This window comes from Dermacentor albipictus, chromosome 6 (genome assembly GCF_038994185.2).
Source record: "Dermacentor albipictus isolate Rhodes 1998 colony chromosome 6, USDA_Dalb.pri_finalv2, whole genome shotgun sequence".
Taxonomy (NCBI): domain Eukaryota; kingdom Metazoa; phylum Arthropoda; class Arachnida; order Ixodida; family Ixodidae; genus Dermacentor; species Dermacentor albipictus.
The window spans coordinates 69,880,147-69,902,194 of NC_091826.1; the positions used below are offsets into that span (position 1 = coordinate 69,880,147).

General features: G+C 42.6%; 2 long non-coding RNA genes across 3 annotated transcripts; both read right to left on the reverse strand.

Moving 5' to 3' along the window:
* Positions 1 to 23: 23 nt before the first annotated feature.
* Positions 24 to 5,387, reverse strand: LOC139061174 (uncharacterized). Its single transcript, XR_011515239.1, has 2 exons — positions 4,354 to 5,387; positions 24 to 1,116 (listed from the first exon to the last, which is right to left on the reverse strand). It is a non-coding gene; the product is annotated as an uncharacterized lncRNA (long non-coding RNA).
* A 1,598-nt stretch (positions 5,388 to 6,985) lies between these two features.
* Positions 6,986 to 19,019, reverse strand: LOC139061173 (uncharacterized). 2 transcript variants are annotated; one of them, XR_011515238.1, is made up of 3 exons: positions 18,594 to 19,019; positions 16,147 to 16,619; positions 6,986 to 7,639 (listed from the first exon to the last, which is right to left on the reverse strand). It is a non-coding gene; the product is annotated as an uncharacterized lncRNA (long non-coding RNA). The 2 variants fall into 2 exon arrangements; XR_011515237.1 differs by lacking the exon at positions 6,986 to 7,639 and having other exon boundaries at positions 11,618 to 16,619.
* Positions 19,020 to 22,048: the final 3,029 nt, after the last annotated feature.

The following is a 22,048-nucleotide window of genomic DNA, read 5'->3' on the forward strand; positions in this document are numbered from 1 at the left end:
ACCCTTTCGCTTACAAGCAGAGAACCTTGTGATGAGCTTTATTTTGGGTAAGAACATGGAAATATTTTTACAGAACCGGAATGATACAGGCATTCCATATGACTCGTGAAGTTTTTTCTTCGTTGTCACAGGAGAAAGGGCATAAAGATAGAATTAAAACATAGACAAAACAAGAAAGTAAGCAAACAAACAAATAAACAAACAATGACTAACAGCATGGTCACTTGCCGATATATGCAAGAAAGAGAATGAACCGGAAAGTGTCCAATTTCTGCATTTCATGTCCAATTTCTGCATTTCATAAAATGCACAATATTGATCCGAAATGAAACAAAATTTATCATCAAATATAGTTCCAAACGCTTAGCAACACTGCGGGCTACTCTGGTGCCATCTTGTAGAGATCGTCACCACAGAACAGGTCTTGCGCAGCATTACGCTTTTCTTCTCACGCTTTCGCCACACCCTCCTCTCCTTTTCGCCTCATGGTTCGCTGCACCCTCCTCCTCCTTTTTCCTCCTCGCACTGTCTTCGCTATTGCAGTCTTTCATCCCCAGCTGCAGTCTGCGTTCGCTTTTTCATCCTTCACTGTGTTTTTTTGCTCGGTTACATCGAGGGACGCCGTCACGCAACGCAGGAACGGGCACCTAAGAGCTGCGCTCTAAAGCAAATTGCGCTGCAAAATGCACGGAGTGAGACAAACATGACCACACAATATGCGTAGCTTCCATGGCATTGCTCGCCAAGTATGAGGTGGAGTATTGATGCTGCAGCCCCATAGTCTTTGAGGATGGTGGTTCAACTGTAATTTGGTCAATACATTTCCGGCTGTGCCTTTCCAAGTGAACACGCTGCTTGAATCCCTTCCCACACAGGTCGCAGTTGAACGGTCGCTCTCCCGTGTGAATGCTCTCGTGCTTTAGGACGTCAGACCGTCGGTAGAAGGCCTTGGGGCAGTGAGCGCAGCTGTGGCGCTTGCGGCCATCCTAGTGAATCAGGCGGTGTCTTGTAAGCGATGCCTTCTGGCTAAAGGTACTCCCACACTGATCGCACGCAAAGCGTGCACGACTGCCATGGCTGCGTAGGTGGCTTAGGAGCTGCCTCTTCGTGCGAAACCTGTGGACAGATGAAACGCATGTTAACTACCTTGTAATTGCAGATAAGTCGCTAATATCCAGTGGTTGTGTCCCAGTTGTCCCAACTATATGTTGCCAAGAATTTAAAAAATTACGGAGCACTTTATGTGAACAGTGATCACTGTGTGTTGATGTATGTTGTACATGCTAGTCACGAGTGTTTCTCTCATTCTGAAAGAATAATTGGCTAATAAGTTTAATCAGCCAAATTTTATTTACTTACCTAGTCAATAAAGCGTCAATCTAAAAGTAGTGGCAGATGTTGAGAAATAAACTATAACGGCATAGCAACCTAGGTTTTGTGGTTTTTCTTTTCCGGAAAAAAAGAAAAAGTCAGTGAAATTTTTAAAAATTCGGTGTGACAAAGTGTCCACATCACCAACAATAGCAGTGGCCTCAAACTTTAACCTCTTCATCTAGTATGCTGCGTATCTTACACACGTTGAAATACGGGGCTTTGTGTTTGATAAAAACTGAAAATGATCCCCAAAAGTTGTTGACACATAAAGGAAAAAAGCATAGCCACTCATTCTAAGTATGACAAGCTAGGTTTGCATTTGACAAGGCTTACATTTGAGAGTACTCAATCCCTGGTGCATGAACGTATTGTCAAGCAGTACTTCAAAATTTTCATGGGCTTTCTTTTCTCTTTTCTCATCAGAAAAAAAGGAATACACAAGACCTAGGTTCCTTTACGTGCTGTTACGAGTCGTTTATCAAAACCTGCCCCAACTTCTGCACTGATGACATGTTAATTATGTAAGGTAATTAAAATTTTGCTAATTGAATTAATAATTATTTTGCAATAATAAACTCAAGAAGACCATAAACAACAACCATCAACAAACAGTGATCATTGCTCGTGAAAAGCCCGCCGTTATTCTTTGGTGGTATATCTATTCAGTAGATATGCCAATGATTCAAAACTCAGGTAATTCAAACAGAGCTCAACATTCTGGTTGGATATGTTTTCAGTGATATTTCAACCAATTATTTAAAAGGAGCCTGAGATTTGAGTTAAAGAAATCTGTCTGGCTTCTCATGTGAAAAAGATTACAGAAAATGCTAAAGCTTGCTGGAGCACTAAACCAGGTTGCAGAGGCTCTTATCACCAAATGATGAAGGCTTGCCGCAAGGCCAAGGAAGCTAGATCATGTTTTCCCAGCATGAAGTTTCCAATGCCTAACATGTTGACAGAGATTTGGTGTCCATAATGAACTTTCTTACAGATACGAGGAGCAATTCCAAGTTTGTTTTACACAAAAATACATTGTACTGTCATCACGGAATCAATAAGCAAGACGAACACCACCTTCTAGTTATTCCTGGCTCCTTGCATTCTGGTACTTTATCCACAGTACACTCGAAGGAGGCCACATTGGCAAATGAGCCACTCTACAGAAGGTTCAAGAGCACTTTTGGCGGCCGAGGATGGACAGGAGCACTTGTTCAAACAACGCAAGTTGCGAGCTATGCCAACAATCAAATGGCTTCTGGGGCATCAACCTGGGCTCCTACACCCATTACACCTCAAGAGGCAATTTTTGACACTTTGGGAATGAATAACGTTGGGTTTTTGCTAACGGCAGTGAGTATCCATTAGCATTATAGTCACGGTGAACTTGTAAAAATTCTTGGAGATCACTTCCATGCTTTCGCTTGCTGCCAGCTGCATCCTCAATTTTTAACAGGAGCACTTTGAATGGAGGCAGGGCCTCCCAAGGAAGCTTATCCCCAACAGGTCGACCACTTTCTGTAGCCACGAGCTTCGCACTTCCCTTCGCTAGGCTGGAGTAAAGCGGCACTTCAACTCAGCCCGCTACCTACAAGTGAATGGTCTGACAGAGAGGTCGGACCAGACCATCTAGGCTCAACTCACCCCACACAGTAAGAACAAAAGGCTAGGTCAAGCAGACCGGGATGAGCATCTTCAAGTGGCTGCATAAGCAATTGACATGGCATTACAGAGCTCAGCTAGGATGTCCCCGTAATAAATTATGCACGTTCAGCTGCCAAAACTGGGTGCTATGCTCGTCTTGAACACACCTGTCAAAGTAGGATGTTCCATTGCACAACACACAGTTTGTCACAACATCCTAGCAGAGGCACGTGAGAGAGTTGCTCAGGGCGCAACAGGCACAAAAGTGACACTATAACCATTGCAATCATCTAGCACCACAATATAGGATTGGAGACAAAGTATGAGTAAAGTAAGGCCACCAGTTATCGACGCAAAAGCGATGTGTGAAATACGAGGGACCATTAAATGTCGCTGCACTTGGCAAGTCAGCTGCCTGCTTTGTGAAGCATGTGCAGATAGATGAAAGTGGAACAATTTTGCCAAACGAATGTTTCGGAGTGTATCAAATGAAATAAAGGGTTCGTTGACAAAACTACCGTGTTGTGGTAAGCTGTGCTTTTTCAAAACTTTCTGATGAGCAACAAATGCAACAGGGCCGCGTGCAATGAAAGAGGTGCATGAGCACCACTAGAGGTAAAGAAAGAAGTCGAAGAAAAGATCAGCGCAGAGGCACTGACACACTTCCTGTTTTGTACCTTCCTTATAATATACTGTCGACTAGCATTAATTCAACCCTTACAGGAGCACAAGAATTGAAAGAATTATCCGAAAGGTCAAATTAACAAACGGCAGCAAAACGAACAAACTCAAATATTGTTTACTGCTTGAGGCAGTTTGTAATGTCTTAGTGCTTCTTGTTCTCGAAGCGCGACTCTACCGGCATGCGGCAATGAACGCCGACATGCTTAAACACTGCCTCAACATTGAATTGAAAGCAGTTGAACTGCCTGTCAGTGCTTGTCACTATCACGTGACAGTGCTATCCCTTGGATGTGGAGCATAGTCTGCAAAATGACTGTTACTCATGCTAGTTATAAACAGCATAATTTTGCTAACCGTGTGTCTAGTGTCTTGTGCTCATATAAATCATGTAATTTCTTAAAGGTGTATTGACCTGAAACTATTTCACTCTTATTGCTTCTTTATGTAGCTGTTGACTTAACTGCTGGCATAGAACAGAGATAATTGGTGAGAAACCGAAATCCTCCCATCCTCTGTCAGAGGTACCTTTGGCTTATAACTATGATGCAACACTGTTTGAAAACTCTGCTTGCACCTGGCTGAGATACAAAGCACATCGTCATGAAGTCAGCTCATCCAATGAACCAAGCCAAAAATATGAATTGGACTGCGTACGCCATGGGACACAGGTGGCAGTGGAACGTTGGCTGGCCTGTGTGGATCAGCATATGTTCGTACAGCAGATTCTGGTGGCTGAAGGCCTTCTTGCAGATCAGGCAGCGACGCTGATGCTTGTTCACATGTGTGCCCTCATGCTTCACCAGCTTGTCACTGCACGGGAAAGTGGCGCCGCAGAAACTACACCAGAATGGCCATTCCTGCCTGTGTACCACGGAGCGCTGAAGCAAGAGTTGATGTGTGTTGAAGCTCTCGTCGCAGAGTTCACAGTGATACTGACAGCCAGCTTCTTCTTCGTTGTCTTGTTCGTCATCTGTCACCTGCAAGGCAACATCCCTGGTTGATGCTTCGGACTCGTCCCCACTGGAATCTGCAGGCTCTCTCTTGGCATCTGTGAACCCTGAATCTCTACGCCCTGAAAATTTGAAGGAAACTGATTTTGGTATCCTGCTTTATCAATAAGCAGCAGAGAGAGAAAAAGAAAATCACAGATAAGCCCAGCGCAGAATTAAGTTCATGTGAGCAATAGGACAATATTACATAGACAGTCTGAAGAAAATTGCAAAACAGGGGGAATTTAAGCACGATCCACGGTTTCCAGTTGCTTGTTGTTTTCTTTTTTCACAAACTGGATGCACGTCACACATCGTACGTGTATACAACTGCGCCCTTCTCGCCAATAAAATTCAGTTGAAAGTTTGCACTTGTGTTTGTCAAGTCTGCTGTCTACACATCTAGCTTGTGCATAAAACCTCGCCATCATGGAATGTAAGCTACAACTCAAATCTGGTGTCAAGGAATGTAAAGCTTGCAGCAGCCTGCTTAGTTATGATTGCAATGCAAACATAATGAAAGCCTTGCAAGGAATCAGTTGCCTCCTTAGCCAGCAAATGACTTCAGCTTGCGTTACTGTACTGCTAAATTTAGAATGCTGTTTCGAAAGGCCAGAGATTTTGGTTTTCTGTCCTCATTTCTTCTAGTGCGATACTATACCTTGCGACAACAAATGCAGTTGCGGTAGGCCCAACAAAACTTTCCTGCGCACTACCTCATAACCGCAGCACTCATCATAGTTCCATCTACAACCCGGTTTCTCTCATTTCTCGGGTGTGCAGAGTTCCAAAAAGAATACCATGCACAACAAATTTTACACTGTGAAACACAGGTCAGCAATAATAATGTCAAGATAAGGAACACCATATGGGAGTATTCAGGACATTGCAACTGGTAAGCAACTGCACTTTTACTCAGTTCTCGCACTTGAAGAACCTGAAATCATGTGCACAGAGGCATACTATTAGGCCAATGCCAGCTAATTCATATTCAGGTCACACTGGACAAGAATGTATGGCCATACTTTCTTCTGCATGTCTCCAAAGGTGACTAGTAGTTCACAAGGGACAACTGCTACTATCAGTGCTAGTGCTACAAATGACACAGATGCCATAATAATGAGGCATGTAGGGTTCGTGAACAATCTACATATTGTTATATGGGCAACTGTTCTTAATGTGGAGCCAAAGTGCACATGGAAACAACACTGTACTCTACAGACATTTCTGATGTGCGCAAGTTTCACTATGATAAAAAAAAAATGCAATAAAACTACTTTTTTCGGAAGGCTCTCACTTTGGCGATCAAGTACACAAGTGTTGGTCTCACATGCATATTTCAATCAAGATGTGTGAAAAAGTACAGCTAATGCTTCCAAGGCATTTTCACGTGAGCACATGAATAACGAAGCTGACTAATTTTTTATAAAGTGACGATCAATTTCTCAGAGGAAAAAAGAAAAACAAAGGAAGAACCTAGATTGAGCAGGTGTAGTAGTGCGAGGGCTTGAAGGTGAGCATTCGTTACAGTTTCTATTAAGAACACCTTATCATGGCCAGATTATAGACTTCACCACAATGCACACCAGTTTTGCAGAAATAAACAAAGCATGTGAAATTCAGTTCACTTCTTATGAGACAATGTGCAGTAGCACAGACAGACACATTTGGGTATCGAAAAGTTAGTGAACTAATTATAAGTGACCATGAACAGGCCGAAGCCAGATGTCTGTGGCTGAAAAGAAAGTAGGTTGCCTGTTCAGCTGGGTTCTTTGCAAATTTGATGTGGCATTTTAGTGTGGCTGGTTGTTAGACAAGCTGAAGCCGAGAAATTTGTGTGCCTGAAAGGTTAAGGTAACAATCAAATACATGGGAGACTGTGGAAAGGAAAACAAACAAATTGCAAACACTTCATGCTGCTGTAACTTGTAAGCGTCCAATTTCTAAGATGAGCTTTAGTTGGTTTAGAATATAAAAATGTTTGCTGTCAAAAACAGCATGGCAACAGAACAAGAATAATGAAGACCTTGCATATGTCATTTAAAGCCATTTTCTTCATTGCCAGATTGAAAAATAAATTGTGAAAGAATCGATGTTCATAATAGTATGCTTGCTAACATGCTGATAAATGAGGAAGGGGGCAAGGGGATGAAAAGGACACAGGAAAGTGTTTAACTCCTGCTTTTAAATAGATTTGAAAGACTGATTTGAAATGAAAAGAAATTTGTTATCAAATGAACTCAAGCATTTAAGTATGCGTGCGTTGGCTGGCCTCCAAGTTACGCCCACATTAAACCTCTAATTCAATGATGAGGAAAATATAGGAGGGAATCAACTTTTTTAAATGCTTAATGGTCGTGCACTAGTTGGCCATGATGGGAACTCGTGCTGTGCGCTAGGTACACAGGTTGTTCCTGTAGTGCTGAAAATAAAGGGCAATGCACCTAAACGGTATAACATGTGACTAGAGCAATGGAAAGTGGATGATGTGCAACACAATCCTGAATGCAGCAATGCACAGCTAGAACAACACAACACGCAACTATGCGACACTCTTCTGCACACTTCTAGCACACATTGACGGTAGGGCTATTTCTGGATCTGTCTGTTGCAGCCTTGGAGCCTGTTAAGACAATGGTGGGGCACTTAATTGTTCGGTACATTTCCGGTAGAGCTCTTCCAAGTAAGCACGCTGCGTGGAATGCCTTCCCACACAGGTCGCAGAGGAATAGCTGCTTTCATGTGTGAGTCCTATCTTGCTTCACGAGATTGGACCATTGGTGGAAGGACTTGAGGCAGTGAAGGCACTTGTGCTCTGCGATAACTTTCTAGTGCATCTTCCTGCCTTTCAAATACAATGTCACCTCAGCAAATGCCACTGCCTGCTAGTACTGCTTGTCTCCCAGCCAGGGTTGCATACGTGTCTCGAAAGCTGCTCCTTCGTGGGAAACCTGCAGGCGCATAAAACACAGTAATTCTTTTGCTTGTAGCAGAAAGTGCAAATTTTCACTGGCTCTACCCAAGGAGTAAATTTCCAATAGTTACATTGAATTCCGGAGTTGAAGACACACATAAAATTACAAAATGCTACACTGCATATTTTTGAAAGCTTTCTTTATATCACTATTAAGCGCATTTTGTGTCTCTGTCACCGATGCGACATTAAGTGTGAACTTGTCTGGACAGCATTGAATTGGCTGGACTCTAGATCACTTTTGGAAATGAAGATTCTTGGACTATGGCTGTGCACATCGAGAACAATGAGAGCTGCGAAAACTTATAGCAGTACCTCAAGCGAACCGGTCTTGGTGACCATTTATAGATTCAGCGTGCTCATTAATATGTGCAAGAAACTGTGCTCTGTCTTTTCATACTTATATATCCTCTTCCCCCAGTGCGGGGTAGCAAATCGGACGTGCATGTGGTTAACCTCTTGGCCTTTCCTCTCTTGTTTGTCTCTCCAGACCACAATATATGTGCTTGCAATGCCAAAAACAATATTTGGACCAAGAAAGCATTAAAGGAATGCTGATGCCACATATTTGTCTTGCCTTCCTTGTTTCACTTGTATAGCTGCAAAATCTGTAATCATGGCATGAGACCTAAGTTTCTTGAACACACAAAAAAAAAAGAAACATGAATAATTCCCGTTTCTCATGAGAGCAATCCAAAACATGCACCGAATAGAGTGGCTTCAGGCAAGCTCAGCTTGGTCCCTTTTGTGTATCACAAAAGTCGAAGAAGGTGGCAACGTGACATCAGCAGGGTGTGAATCAGTCAGCCTGGGTAAAGCGCCGCGAATGTCTTGCTAACAGGTTTAAACGATGGAAAAGGAGAGACAAAATGAAAAGGGCATGCCATGTTTAGAAAGAAGCAACAGCAAGGGACCAGGCTTATCCCATGACGAGTGCAGCGAAACACAGAGGAGGAGGAAAGCATGGCCAATATGTCATGCACCAGGCTGTTGGTGACTCAGTCATTCTGTTGGCTTGCGACTGCCGTGCACCAGGTTGATTGATGCGTGTGTCAAGCGTTCTGTGATACTACACGACTACTACCTATGGTTTTAGTAACACGCCGACAACACACCCTGCACCATAAGCTCCCATATGTGCTCACAACCACACGTGCTCGGGTCCGTGGTGTCGCAACCCACCAAACGCCTGCAAATCACAGACGCCCCTGCGGGAGAACACTTGCCCTGAGAGATTAACAAAGGTACAGTGATGAGCACTAAGACAGGAAAGTGATAAACTAAGAAAAACTTTTCAACAAATTTTTAACAAGATGGGCCTAAAGGGAGGCGCCCAACTGTCCAGTATATCTTTCCATTATCTTGTTGTCACTATCTAATGTCACTATCATATTTTAATATAACCCCGAAGACAAATGTTAAGGTCAATCATATATAAATGGTTACACTCTTAGAATTCTTAACAGGCCAGTCTTACTCAGAGTGGCTGCTTAGCATAACAGAAAGAACATAACATAAGACAGACAGTGATGGCAAATAAACATTCCTGCACTCAGTCTCTGTGATGCCACAAGTTCTGACTATGCCCGAGTGGCACTAGTTGATCATGTATAAAAAAAAAAAAGGCCGGAACCACACTAGGAAGCAAGGTTTTGCCTTCGCTATCTCAGCTACCATACTAAACTCATACTAAACAAGTGCAAATGGCATTCTAAAATAACATTGCATCAGACAAAAGTGATTTATTGCTTAACCATGGTGTCCCATAGTCTACTTTAGGACAAAGGCCTCTCCCAGAGACCTTGGGTTAGCTCTAGCTTGCATCAATTAAGCTCACTGTATACCTGCAAATTTCCTTATTTCATAGGTTTACTACTAGGCAGTAGCATGTTGCATCAAAGTCATTACTATGGTCTTAAGGGCATCAGCAAGCAATTACAGGACACCATCATAAAATGGTGGCTCGCTGAAATGTTCTTTCCCTTCATTACAGCACTTGGACTTGTAGCTGATATATCTAGCGAGCCACTAGCAGAGTTTTACCCAAGGTGTTTTCACTCAATACGTAAAAACTAAAAGCCAGCATAGTGCATTCTCAAACATTTATATTTCAGCATGTACCTTATGTGATAAAGATGTTAAAATGATGACCGTGGCCATGCTTTTACAGGATCTGTAAAATGCACCAAAGGGATCCAATTTTTAAAAAAAATTACGTGGCTAAATGCCCACACATGTCAGTCTGAATGAAATCCAGGCACATAAGAGCTACTGTACGTTTTGCCCTGTTCGTCTCCGTGGGTAACATTGACAAACTTTGACAAACTAACATTGACAAACTTTCACCCGAGTGATACACCCTGCTAAAGAAAACAGCCTCATGATGGGTGAATGCACGTCGCAGTGTTTTATTTGCTTCCACCTCCCACAAATAACCTATCTGAAATCTTAGACATTTTGCCCTTGGTCGATCATTCTCTCTCTTGGCTGCATCAATGTGTGCCTTTATATTTGTTGAGTTACTTCTGCTTGCTTCTGCATTTTAGAAGATCAAGGGCGGAAATTACTACAATGAGAGGCCACAAAAGATAATCAAATACAAAGCAGGCAACAAGTGAAGTGGGCAAAAGTGAAACTTGCTCACAGCACAAGTACAAGTAATACATTTCAAACAAAGACACATAAATACATGCAAATGTAAAGGTCAATTCAAGCATTGCTCAGCCTATTTACTGTAGCATCCCCAAAGCCTGCCTTAATACACACTATTGTTTGTAACTGCCACCATATGCCTCCAGAAAGCATCCTGCCCATAGCGAGTGTACACAATAATGTAGATGTACTCTCCAGTTTACCGTATTAAAGTTTATGCATTAAAATGTCACAAAACAGCACAAAATTTTAACCTATGCTTGCTGCTAGATCTTTTGTTAAATAAGCGGCCTAAGGTAACAAAGTCTACAATTATAACAGAAGGGACAATTTAAAACAAACTCAAAGCTGACTATTTTTCTAGAAATAACCCATCAAAAGTCAGGCTGAAGGTATGCAATCACCACAGGCGGCACGTGCTTAGTGGAACTTGTGTATGAAAACACTGTCATGCTTTGGTTAAACATGCATGGCTCTTGATTGGATGGCCTGTGAACATCCAAGGCTAAAGGATCATGACAGCTCAGCAATGTCTCAGACGCACATAGCAATAACAACAACAAAGCAAACAAGAACAACTCATGTGGAATTTTCGAAAACATTAGTTTTGCAAGTGATTTTTTGGGCACATTTTGACAACCAAGAGAAACAACGAGAGGTAGGTAATGTGTTAATGTTCTAGCGGTCACATGAAAGACACTGGACGTTAGCCTTGTTCACATTATATGTCTGCTATATCAAGAATGTTGCATTTTTGTCAAGTGAAAAGGTTTATTGAATAAAGCAGCATGCAACATTTACAAAGAAGCGTGCAACAAATTTGTCTTGCTTTAGAATGTCAGTCACGTGCTCAGAAACACAAAATTGTCATGCCGTGTCTGTGAATGTGGTTGTTTGCAGTACATAACAAAAACTGAAGTATAATGACACTGTGTTGAAGCCACCATTGACATCTATGTCGTGAACTAACCCAGCACAACTGCGTTTGTGTGCTTAGATGTCATTCACAGCAAAACATGCAGAGACGTCTTCCTTTGTTTTTTTTTCATGCTTCACAAAGCTGTCTTCTTATAGCCAACATAATTTACTTTAAATTATTGAGGCTAACGTGCAACTAATGTTTATGGCATCAGGGAGGTTCAAGTGTAAGATGCATGAGTGTGTTCACAATTTCTGCCTTTCCCTACGTATGACATGCAGGTATAAAATGCAGATATGAAATCAAATGTATCAATGTTAAGTTCATTCTGTACTGCAACTCGAGCAGTTCACATTTTCATGTGAAAAACTTCAAAAGCAGAACGAAGCATATGGAAACATTTATTGGTACATCAGCACCAACAAGCTCATGCAAAAGCTCAAGGACAAAAGTACAACATCTGAGGTCCCTCCTCATATGTTAATAAAACGCATGGTAAGAGAAACTGCGCACGCAATTGCACACATAATTTTGCTCAATGATAACACTGCGTCTTATGCGCATAATGTTTCTTACAAATTACATCCATTTGCAATGAAATTATGCAGTTCTACAGAATGAGCAACTGGAACTGCCTAAACAGTTCTAGCCTACTGCTAAACACAATGTGCTGGCCCCAGTTACCTGCAGTTAACTAAGGCCGATGACCATGGCCACAGCATTACACTGCATGGTTCCATGGGGGCTATTAATGGCTTACCACAGGCACAATGTCAATCATAATAAAGATAACAGAAAGCCGGCTTGAGCAGCATCCTCACTATCTTTTGAATGCCACAACTCTCACAATGAAGGCAGCAGGAAGACTGCACCAAACAGGAGAGATGTGCATCCTCCGGAATTTGAGTCAGCATGTTTGTGACTGACGAAAATGTGGCACACTGTTCAGTAGCATCACCAGTGCTCAGATAATGTATAGCTCTCTAAGTTCTTAATAATCTTGCAGGAATGCCAACTGACACAATGGTAATGTAGTGTCAAGGAGCACATATGCAATATGCAAAAGCGCCAAGTAAGTGCGTGTGAGTGGAGCAACCCGTGGTCCAAGCATCATCTGCTAAGGTATTCCAATCAGCTCGATGTAGTTCCATTGGAAGCACAAATGCTCACATGTGCTTTTGAGCAAGCAATGCATAGTTCCCATCTGCTGCACTTAAGTGTCATGTACTGTGGCTCTTGTGTGCACACAATAGTTACAATAAGCGGTTGTAGGACGTAGATCTGATAACCAGCAAGGGCTAGACTTGCTGAATGTAATAGTGCAAGCAGACAATGCTCGGACGAGAGGATGCTCTATGCACATGAGCTTACTGTCACTACTTTCGCATGTGCTCTCCATGACATGGTGGTGAGTATCGTGTTGGTTGGCACTCCTGCGAGATTATTAACTACTTATAGAACTTGACATTTTCGTACAGCCTCCTCAACACTCAGCTTGCAATGAATATAATTGTTATATCATATGAATTAATAAGTGGCCTATTCTGAGGCCTCCGTCTCCAAATGCCACTCAGACAACAAGATGAGGTGGAGTAGTAGTTGGAAACAGGAAGCCACATGTGGAGTTTTGCATTTCATGATATGATGAAGGAACATGAGAATTGAGGAAGAGGACCATCAGAAAATGGAGACATTCTTGTGAGCCTAAACACCACACCAAGGACTTTGAGGAAACTTTAAGACAGCATGACCCAGGGCTCTAAATTACATATTCCACTGGCAGAAAGCATGGGACTGTGAGCAGTTAAACCATGCCAAACACACTTAAGTTTAGTACTGAGGTTGTGACAGCATTGATAGTAACTGCTGCTTGATGTGTGGTCACAGAAACTCTTTGAGACAGCTTATTATGCTAGGTAGGTTGTTGAACTAAAACTTTTTTTTCATTTGGGGTTACAGTTCAGACATATCAGTTTTGTTTGAATTGGTTTCAACTGGTTCATTAGAGTTCAATACAAAATTGCACGTTGAACTATATTTTCTCACCCACTTTACGAAATGTGTGTGGCACTGATGTAATAAAAAAAGGGGGGCAAGCATGTATATCTGCACTAAATAATAATTTGCTGCAAAAATTAAAATTTTTATCCCCGATTCTAAATTTTAGCACTTGTACATGAAGCCTATTCCTCTATTTAACTTGCACATATTTTAAACTGCCTGTCAACAATATCTGGATTCTGTTATCTTCAGTTTGGTTATATATATCTGTCTGCCACAGCTGCAGAAGGATGCGTTTCGGCCAAGTAATGTATTAATTGTGTTCTGTTCAAGAACTTTTGTTGCCTTAACTTGCCAAGCCAAGTGAATGCCCCCAGCCTTTACGTCCAGCCTTCACATACGGCGCGGACAAAGCCTGACCCTCAGCCCAGCTACTCAGCTATGCCAGTCCGCCAAATGACTGGTAAAGAAGCCGGCTTTCATTAGTCTGCCTTTTTGGCTAAAGTGGTTCCTGTCGCTCACTCTTCTCTTCGTGCTTGTCTGCATGCACTTGTCTGTGGAACGCCTGATATCAAGGCAAAACCATAATTTCTCAGTTCAATCCTTTTTAGCGGTAGTGGATTTCCTCAAGTGCAAAGAAATCCTGCAGTGTTTTTCTCAGTTAATGCCTAACTTTACGTAGGAGGCTCTGCAGAATAATATGGCGAGAATTTTATGGGAGCATCTCACATCGAAAAGTGGGGAGAAGGTCAAAACGGGGGGGGGGGGGGGGGGGAGGAATGGGAAACAGGAAACGGGAAAATGGCACATCGAAACGGGAAAAGTTGGCACATGGCCAGCTGGATGCCACTGGTTTGAAAGAGGACTTAATTCAGCGATTGGAAGCTGACATTCGGCAGCGGCATGGGTTAACTGATTCAGTGGAATTCGGTGCGTCCGCTCCGACCACTGCATCAATGTTGGCTCTCGACCAAGTCACAGTACAGAGTCTTGTTGCTCCAGCAGCTACTTCACCTTGCAGCAGTGGTGACTACACTGCCGGATTTATCATCTTCCACTCCGCAATTTGATGGCTCGCACATTCACAGTGTGAACATGTGGCTTTATGATGCGTGAAGAGTGCAGCAGCTTATTTCGTGGAACAATGTTACCGCACGCTTGATAGCTGCTAGCAAGCTAAAATGTAACGCACGAAACCGGCATCTTATGTTTGGAAACCACTACACCTCCAGGGCCATGCTACACGTGGTCCAAAGCACAGCTGCCTTCGACCTTGCACAGTGTGCCGTTACGCTTGAAGGCTCGTTAGCTTAAAGTCTGCTTGCGCTGCTTTCTACAGTGTTGCCAAGCCAAGTTCCCCATCAAATCGAAGCCCAATTATGCTGAATCATCAGCCTATACAGTTCCACTACAAGATGAAGACCTCCTTCAGCAATTTGCAGCTACTACCAGACCTGGAGCAAACTTCATCTTACAACTGCACGTTCTTTAGTTCCATCGCCTAGACCTCTGTCATTTTCAACTGCATTTAGCTACCCTTAGCCCCGTTCTGCTATTCAAGTAGACTATCGATTGATCTGTTCTATACAATGCACGAGCTGCACAAATGCAACTTTACCCTCTTAATGTCAATTTGAAAATCAACTACCCATGTTTGCTCTCTAGCTCGTGCTGCCATTTTCACATCTATCTTACACTCATCATTTTTCAGTCGATTGCTCACTATGGTGTCCTTAGTTCTCCTCAATCTCTTTTGGTGTCCTCTATCACAAACCATTACCAATCACGAACACAACACATTTACATAGCAGAAGCTGGTACTGCATTTTACCATGCTATCATAGTGGCGGTGCGAGTCCTGCCGAGTGTGTCATTTTTTGGGGTTTGGAAAATTATGTTCTCGGTAAAAGTGCCACTTTAGGACTATTGCAACTCTTGTCACTTTAGCTTAAGATTCAGCTTTAGCATTCCTTCAAAAGTTATGTGGAACATGTGTCATTTGGAATTGCAGCACAGTCATTGTGCAGAACAATGTGGATGTACCTTCGGTTTGGCAGCATTGCCTAACAGCAGGCATGAACTGCTTACTATGCGCCGTTTTACATGGCGGCAAACGAGGACATGATGCTGGAAGAGTCACAGCACGCACGTATATCAGTATTTCATGACTATACTCGTAAATGAGAAGCTCATAAAATGCCAAGACCATAATAATAATAAAAAAAAACATTGTTAGAAAAGGCCACTTCCCTTAGGTATAAAAATTTGTTACTTTTGCTTACACAGTTTAGAGTTAACATGAGATTCAGCTTCCCCCACACGTGAAAGATAAACAAAAAAGCACTGCCTGCTCTCAGATAAGAATCTGCTATTGTGTATGTGCATGCATTCGACAAGTTAAAACTGACTATTGAGCTTACATTTACTAATGCTATCCATTTGGTGTCCAATGTAAATAAATGTGAGCAAGTCAAACTGAAATATGTAGAGGACTGCCTAAAAAAAGAGAGGCACAGATAAACACTTAATTGCTGGGCAGAATAAATGGCAATACATGCCCACTGATTCTCGAATATATGAATGCAGAGAAATACTATACCTAGGCCTGGAGCTATCCTAAAGCATGTAAAGAAAATTCTTGGCAATTAACTCTACCAGTATGGAAGGCATCAAGAGCATCACCTATAGTGACAGTCTAAGATGGCAGATGTTCAATTCACTTGTATGTGTGTACCAGCAACGCACAACACTAAAAGTTACTATACAGACAATGTAATTCTAAGAGTAGAGCTGCTTTCAAGGCTAGCGTGATGTGACTAAGAAGCCCACGAGGATGAAAACTGAATGTTAGTTAGTTCTGCATGTGACAATCTGCACAACGACCAAATGGAATCATGGCAGAAGCAGCTTACGTCTGAGTCTATGTGGACGTTTGGTCGCTAACACCTGTCTTTTGTCACCAAAAGCACAACTGCATGACATTCGCACACAGACTTGTCACAGGTGCCCCACCGGAAATGCTTTTTCAAGGCCAATGTGATGCAACCGAAAGGCCTACGAGTACAACACCCGAACATTGGCTGGTTTCAAATGTCCCTGTCGGTGCAGGACCATGTGAGCCTTCTGCACAAAGCTCTTCTTGCAGATGTCGCAGGTGAATGGCCGCTCTCCGGTGTGGATTCTCTGATGCAGAGACAGCTGGAACCGCTGGAAGAATGCCTTGGGACAGTGCGAGCAGTTGAAGCGTCGGTCGCCTTGGTGCGTCTTGATGTGTCTTGTCAACGACTCCTTGTGGGCAAAGGATGCACTGCACTGTTTGCACGCAAAGGGAGTATTTGTGCTGTGGCTGCATAAGTGCCTTGTCAGCTGCTGCCGTATAGGAAACCTGAGAGGGGGGGGGGGGACAAGACAGGGTGAATATATATATAAAAGTCGGGCAGAACTGATCAACGATGATTATCTAACTGTGCAGATAGCCGTCATGTATGAGGTGTACCTCATGTATGAGGCATGTGCTACAGCCGGGCTCCCTTCTCACACTTTCTTCCAGACATGCTGCACCTTCTGATGGCATCGCCATGAAGTCCAGGCATGCCCAATGACACATACACAGTGACCCAAGGCAGTGACCCAAGTTGGCGTCAAAGAGGTTCACCAAAGAGCGGCACACACCCAGTGACGCATACCCATGCCAATGGCTCGCATTTTTTTACTGCACTGTCTCTGAGATTGGCCCATATTTTCGGTGGGACAGGTGGATAAGCTAGGTAGCCGGAAATAAAACTGCCGCGAGTGTGAGAAGATGCTATCGGCATTAATAGCGCAACACACATAAGACAGAAAGAAGGAAGAGGGATAAAAAGGACAATTACGCTAGCACACAAAAAGATTTAACTGATGCAATGGGTGTTCAGTGTGGCGGCTATCACTTCACAAACACTCCAGTTGCCAGTGCCAGCCGAAACTACGTCGATGCACAGCATGGATGCACGGGTAAGTGCCACCGCTACCAAACACAAGTTATCTCCTGCAAAGCCGGGAAATTGCACCACTGTCAGAAGAAAAAAATTATCATGTGCTGCATATTCAGGTGTTCCCCTTAACACTGGTCCGTACCGTGCATTTCAAACCATAAATGGAACAAACTGAAATCAAAAGCACTCATTTGTCTTCACCACTATTTTTCAAGACAACAGCAAGTTGGACAACTTGGACTGCATTGCTGTTAGGCCTAGCTTTAAAGATGTTGCGTATATGTCAAAGTACTGTATTTTACTCGCTCAATGGGCAAACAGATGAGGGTTGCGATTTGGACAACACTTATGGCAACGTGCGGAAAATTTTCAAGCCCATCTTCATGGGAAAAATGTGCACATTGGAATCGAGTAAATATGGTAAAATACCACAAAATAAATACATGGACTGAGTAACATGGTTTATAGATATTTAATCGAATATTAAATTTTTTAACAGGCTACTATGAAGATTTTAAACATGCAATAAGAAGAATCAACTCAGGAAGGACAAACGTTGGAAGAAAAAAGAAAAGGGAAAAAAAAGGAATAAATAAAGGTTATGCAGATAGCATTGACAATAAGTATCAATGTAAGCGAACAGCCCAAATGAACGCACGAACAAGCAAACAAAGAGTGATCGAGCAAGACAGAGAACAAGAGAGGGCAAATGAAGAAATGTTTTCCTTGCAGAACACAAGCACCGACTACTGAGTGCCAATCCACCGTCGACCAATTACGAAAACGGCCGAAAGGGCCAATGAAAGCTATTCGCTTTAAAGAAAAATCTATGCTAAAAATGTTAACATGCATGTGCACTAAACCTTGGGTAATGTGCCCAAAATTCTGCGGTCTTACGTGCCGAAACCACAATCCGATTATGAGGCATGCCGTAGTGGGGGACACCAGATTAATTTGGACCATCTGGGGTCCCTTAACGTCCACTAATGCATGGCACCATAAGCATTTTTGCATTTCAAACCTATCGCAATACAACCGCCAGGGCCAGCAATGAACCTGTGACCTCATGCAGAGCAGTGCAACGTCATGGACACTGAGTTACCGAGGTTGGTACAAGCAAGAGTTCACAGCACACGAAACAAATACACAAACTTGCAGTAACCACGTCCTATTCATAGCAGACAGCCATGAAAGTAAGACTCTTATTTTTTTTTCGTACTTCACATTGTACAAGGCTATATGTCAAATAAATACTTCAGTTAGCAGTGCTACGTCTTTGTTTTATAGGGCCCTCATGCTGCCTTCATGCTATACTACCATAACAATTTGAACTCTCATGCAACAGGTATCTATGAAAAGGCAAAGAGAATATCCAAACTACGCACACAAGAGGGCACAGGTGGCAATGGAATCCAGGCTGCCCGTAGTGGATTGGGAGGTGCCCTCGGAGCACAGACTCTTGCCCGCACACCTTGTAGCACAGCACGCAGCGGTACTGCCGCTTGTCTGCATGCGTGCTCTCGTGTTCTGCTTTGTCATCGAGGCTCGCAAATGCGGCACCGCAGCAGGCGCACCAGAATGGCAACTCTCGCGAATGCACGACGGAGTGCTGGAGTAGGCGTTGCCCCGTGTTGAAGAGCTGATGGCAAACCTCGCAACGGTGGGGAAGGCTGGCTTTCTCCGAGCATTCAGTGTCTTGATTGCTGCCCATTAGGTGCAAGGCAACGAGACCAACGTCTTCGCGGCACTGCTCGCCAGCGTCATCTTGAGGCTCGCTCTTAACGGCGATGCTTATGGATCCAAAGTCTTCGCACCCTGCGATACAGAATGGAGATGTAAATAGCATGCTCTATGCTCAGTTTCAGACATAGGGTGCAACGCTGTGGAGGCTAGGGATACATTTTGGAGTGGCTGCGTTCACACTTAGAAATAGTTTGTTGTTCTTGATAGTAACTGTGCGAAACTGTTCTTTATGTAGGCTGAGTATCGAATGAAAAACGTTTTAATCCTCAGAAACAAACTGTGGTATACGGTTATCTAATGCATTGTTTTAGATCAATTTATTTTTCATTGTGTTTCGTTCCAAGTTCTTTTGTTGGCAGCCTGATGCGGCAGCCTCACATGCACGCTCGGGTGAGTACACGTTTTTGGCACACAGCAAGGCACGGATGCAACACACCGAGTGATACATTTTAGTCATTAAACTTTTTGTGTAGCTTCCACAATGTTGCACCTCATGTCTGAAACAGAGTATAGGTGATGGTGGGAGTTAATGTCACTGTCATCATCTTATTTAAAATTTTTAAACCAAGTTAAAGTGTTTCACTCATGGAATTTTTAACAGGCCCGTCCTACCATGAGCAGATGCTTAGTAATGTGCTAGACAAAACAGACTACTAATTACCGATTAGTTGACCATCCGTGAATAATAATAATCTACTAGACGAAACTGCGTTATTCCTCCTGTTCAGTGCCCCTTCCACACAGTAAAAGGCCTCTCACAGAGATCTCTCGTCAGCCCCATCTTGCACCCACCCTGCATCTGCAAGTTTTCCAATCTCATTAACTCAGCTCAGGAATGAATGAGATGCATAATAATCCTTGCTGTAATCATCCAAGCACCAAAAATAAAGGACACTGTCACAAAGAAATGGCAGGTTGATGAAATTTTGCTTGCTTAACTCAAAGCGCTAAGAAACCAGACTTTCGTAGCGTATACCTAACAAGCCATCAGCAGAGTTTTCTCAGTGCGATTTTACTCCATACACAAAACTAAAAGCCACTAATAGTAGTGCACTCTTAAGCAAATTCATATCTCAGCACGCACTTCTAAAACACCAAATATCATTTAAATCATGCTTTAGTTACTACAATTTCAATTAAATACCAAGTTTTATATGTAAGCAAGAAACAGTCAGCTTTCTTTTTTTTTTAGCTGCTGAATGTTCATGCATGTTAAACTGACTAAAAGCCAGCCACATAAAAACTTCTGTAGGTTCTGCCTCTATTATCTTGAAGCATAGCACGCAGGTTTCACAAATGTTTTACATACTATCAAAGAAAGCAGCCCATTGCTGCACGAATACTAGGTCATTGTTTTATTAATTTCAACCTTCCATAAGTGTTCTCAACAAATGTCAAATTTTGATTAACTTGGTCATCCACGTAACCTGTCACAATTCACTTTTCTGATTAAAAGATCAACAGTGGCAATTAAAAAGAGTGCCCAAACAATAGCATCAAAATACAAAGCAGGCAACAAAGTATAGAACATGTGACTATGTCAAATTGAAAGTTACTCGCAAGACAGAGGCACGCAAGCAATAGGTTTTAAATACAGGTGTATGCAGTAAGAAGTACAATAAGTACAACTATGCACGATAATCAATGTCCTCAGCTTGGAAGCTCTGCTTACACTATTTACTGCAACTTCTCCAAGGCCTGCCAACATACATATGAATGACGGCAACTATTTATTTATTTATTCCTCAAATGCCCCTGGAGAGGGGTTTTACATATTTTTACGTATTACAATAAGCCTCAAGGAAGTATCCTTGCATGTGGAAATTATACATGGAATTGTTGATGCCCACTTTTTGCATTACACATTTACAATACACACATTACATTATGAAATACCACATAAAACCACAAAAGTTTAGATTATAATTGTAGCTAGACACTTCAATAAATAATTGATCACAGAGCAAAGTGCACAATTGTAGCATACATGACAACTGTATCGAAATTGGCAGCATACATATTTAAGCTTGCACACCCCTTTGGGCATCATTACCATCATCATCAACAGCAGCCTATTTTTGTCGACTGCAGGACGAAAGCCTCTCCTTGCGATTCCAACTTGCGCCTGCAAATCTCCTAATATCACCACCCTACCCGATTTTCGGCAGTCCTCAAATGCGCTTATCTTCCCTTGGCACCCATTCTGTTGCTCTAATGGTCGACTGGTTTGCTGCCCTACACATTATGTGGCCTGCTGAGCTCCATTTTCTTTCTCTATCTAGAATATTGGCTGCCCTTTTTCTCTCTGATCTGCACCGATCTCTTCCTGTCTCTTAACATTATGCCTAACACTTTTCATTCTCGCAGGCTTTGCGCTGTCCTTAACTTGCTCTCCAGCTTCTTTATTGACCTCCAAGTTTATGCCCTATATGTTGGCACTAGTAGAATGCCACGATAGTACACTTTCCAACAACAGTGGTAAGCTACAAGTCAAGATTTGGGAAGAAAGGGGGTTAACCGAGGGGCCCGATTTTTGTTAGTCACATCACAAGAAGCCAACAAACATTGACACGACAGACAACATAGGGGAAATTACTTGTGCTTAATAAGCGAAATAAATAAATTAATGGAAATGAAAGTAGATGAAAAAAACAACTTGCCACAGGTGGGGAATGATTTCACAACCTTCGCATTTCGCGTGCGATGCCCTACCAATTGAGCTACTGCGGCGCCGTTTCCCTATCCACTTTCTTGGGTATTCATGTTTCCTAGTAGAACCCTGGGAGTGTTAGCCAGCGCCACCACCCACAGACCTTGGTGGCGGATGTAGAACATCCTTTATGCCGCAGGCGTCACGAGAACGTGATCTTTTTGGGTGAAGGCAACCAGTCAATAAACCCGCACATGCTACCTTAAGGCATCAATGATGCCAGATTCCAGACCCTCGTTATGTAATAAACGGGAAGAAAGGGGGTTAACAGGTACGAGCAACTTTAGTCATAGAATGGTGTGGCAATAGACCCTACATATGCCACATGCCACAGAGCAAGGCATGGTATATACATATACCTATATATATATATATATATATATATAT